The sequence below is a fragment of the Montipora capricornis genome, chromosome 10 (genome assembly GCF_036669925.1).
Source record: "Montipora capricornis isolate CH-2021 chromosome 10, ASM3666992v2, whole genome shotgun sequence".
Taxonomy (NCBI): domain Eukaryota; kingdom Metazoa; phylum Cnidaria; class Anthozoa; order Scleractinia; family Acroporidae; genus Montipora; species Montipora capricornis.
Genome location: NC_090892.1, coordinates 34,782,712 through 34,785,632, shown reverse-complemented (window position 1 = coordinate 34,785,632; position 2,921 = coordinate 34,782,712).

Sequence of the window (2,921 nt, the reverse complement as noted above, 5' to 3'; positions counted from 1 at the left end):
CATTTGCAGATGTAATTAAAAAGGCAGCACTTTCCCCTTAGTTTTTTAAAGGCTCTGAGTGTTGGTCCGGCAGGAGTTGAACTCACGACCTCCCGCGCGACAACCCGGTGCTCAACCAACTGAGCCACCGGCGCGCGGTGTGCAAATGGTACAGTCTGTCCAAATTCGAACTGCTACAAGTTCTGGATTCAAGTGGATTTTCAAAGCGTAAATAAACCAGTATTGTGATTGGGTTCCCATCGAAAAGTGGCACGAGAAGCAGTGGCAACTTGCTCCTGTTGGTTTTAGTTGTGAACTAAAACTGGACACCTAAGATGGACTTGAATTTCTCGACTGCATGGTTAGCAGGTGGAATATGGCTAGAATCTTCATGGTCAAACCTTGGTTGCAATTTGAGGGGCTGTAAGTGCGACAAGAAGGATTAGATGTTTCTGCATAGGCCTTCTCCATTGCTGCTGTTTAGCTACAGTAGTTTAGCCTCCAAACTGACTAGGACGCTACTCCTGAAGGGTTTGTCCTTCATGGAAATCACGGCCTTTAACTCAGCCAGTCTTGTGATTTCCTTAGCTCTAGCTAGCGCAAAAGATGACGAGAAACTGTCACGCGAACTACTGTAGCTTCTCTGGAATAGACCTGTTCATAAATGGCGGCTAAGAAATTATTCTTTTGTCTTTGTGTTGATCATTCTCACTAGCCTCACTTTGGAGCAAAAATTCTTTTGAATTTTGTTTGGCGTAGCCAATTGAAATGCAGGATTTGCATTAGTCCAATACTTGAGTGATACTAATGATTATTATTATTTACAGTGTCTCATGTTACTTTTCCGTTATTCTTCCGTAATTAATTTAGTATTTGAATTCAAATTACTTGTATAACTAACACATTTCATATTCTGTCCTTCCTGTCTTCATTACGTGTTTCTAAGCACTTCACTGCATCGTTGTAAAAGTTGTCGTCAATAACAAGGGTTTTTTTGCTTGCTTTTTTTTTGGAAGCTTTAACTTCCCCCAATTTTTGTAGAATATCTCTGAGTCAACACAACTTTCACGAACCGTACAGGGCCACGCATTGCGCACGAGTAAACTTTTGCATAATTTACTATGACCGACAAGAGTCTGGGCCCTCTTGCACCAGGAGAAAAGTATTTGCTATTAAAATTAATGACGCCTGCTTGTCCAAGTTCTGTGTGGTTTAGCGGTTAGTAACGGCGAAGGACTCACTATGTCAGAGGTGCCTGGTACAAGTCTCGGTAAGTCCAGTTCAAAGCGATTTCTTTCTCTCGTGTACACATTGGAATTAAATGGGTCAAGGGTACATAAAGTAATGTTAGGTATGACAAATGGATCAGGGGATGGAAGGTTAAGAGGGATAGAGACCGACAAAAAGGGTGTACGAAAAGAAAGGAAAAGAGTCGAGAGGAAAGTAGGATGAGGGAAAGGTGATTTTGGGGGAGTTTTTTCAACCCCCCTAAAAAAAACCTTGCCCCTTTTTTTCAACCACACCCCATAAAGAAAATCCCTTTCCAAACAGTTAACCTAGGTTAATTAAATTCACCTAGTTTGATTTAAATTTACCTAGTTTGATTTATTTTCTCCTAGTTTGATTTAAATGAACCTTAATTTAATTGCAACCTGTACCATATCTACTGGCTAACGCGATTGGAAATCCCCTTGTCAAGAAGATATCTGATATTTGGTTGGATCTTGATGACTTTGATCGTCCTGTGAGAGAATATAATCATTCATCGAATTTAAGCTTTTAAATGATATGACGTCATAAAGCTGGAGAAGAAATGTGCCAAGAAGTATTGTGCTTTGGACCCAATGCCAACTTCATTAGTAGCAGAATGTATTGATGTGCTCTTGCCTCAGTGTAATTAAACAGATGATCAATCAGTCTCTAGAAACTGCCTATTTTCCTGATTCATGAAAGGAAGCCATAGTAAATCCCTCTGCTCAAGAAACATGGCCTCTATCTTCTGTATCGCCCAGTTAGCCTTTCTTACGTGTCATCGCGCTATTCTTTGAGAGCTATGAGCTTCTCCTTGAGTTGCCACGAGAGAGAACTAAGAGAATATTGGGGGACAGGGCTTTAAAATACTTTATACTACTTTTGGTGATTAAAAAACAGTTCATAAAAAACTGTCAACCACTTGGACTGCAGATTTCTGAAAATTACTAGGATAGATGGCTAATGATGAAAGAATTCTTAAAACGGTCCGTTTTAACATACTGGGATATCAAACATTCTATACTTTCTTAGTCGTCTACATTGAGATCTTCGCGGAAGTCGTCTGGCTAATTTATGCTGGTTATCAAGAATTCCTTTAAAAGCTTGCTCGATAATAGCTAATTTGTTAATATTCGCTGTATTTAGTGCGTCGCGGTATTTGAGATCTGGAAGGATGATGCGCAAGGAAGGTTTCTGAATACGTTCAAGCTCCTCAATTAGGTAACCTAGAAGACTGAAAGAAAAAGCGCGCAGGCATATTCAACGACTGGTCTAATGGCAGAGCATTAGAAAGACATGAGGTCCTTACTACTAACTCCAGCTCTAGCTCTCTTTAGTTGCCTCAACAAATACAGACGTTTAGCTACCTTTGCCGTGATATCAGAGATGTGATCGTTCCATTTCAAGTCCTGTGTGATGGTAACACCTCAGGCCCTTGGCTGCGCTGACTTGCTCGAACTCTAAGCCATATAGGGTTACAGGTTTATAGGATAGAGGCGACCTCTTGAAGTTCGTGCGAAGCTCCTTAAACTTCGTTATTGGGATTTAGTTGTAGATGATTGTCATTGGACCATGAGCTTGCTTGTCATTGGATCATGAGCTGATTTGTTCTACAGCTCGCCTTAGTGAGCTTTACCCTGATGGTAGAATAATCTCAGAAACTGTCGTGTCGTCAGCGATTCATTAGATGG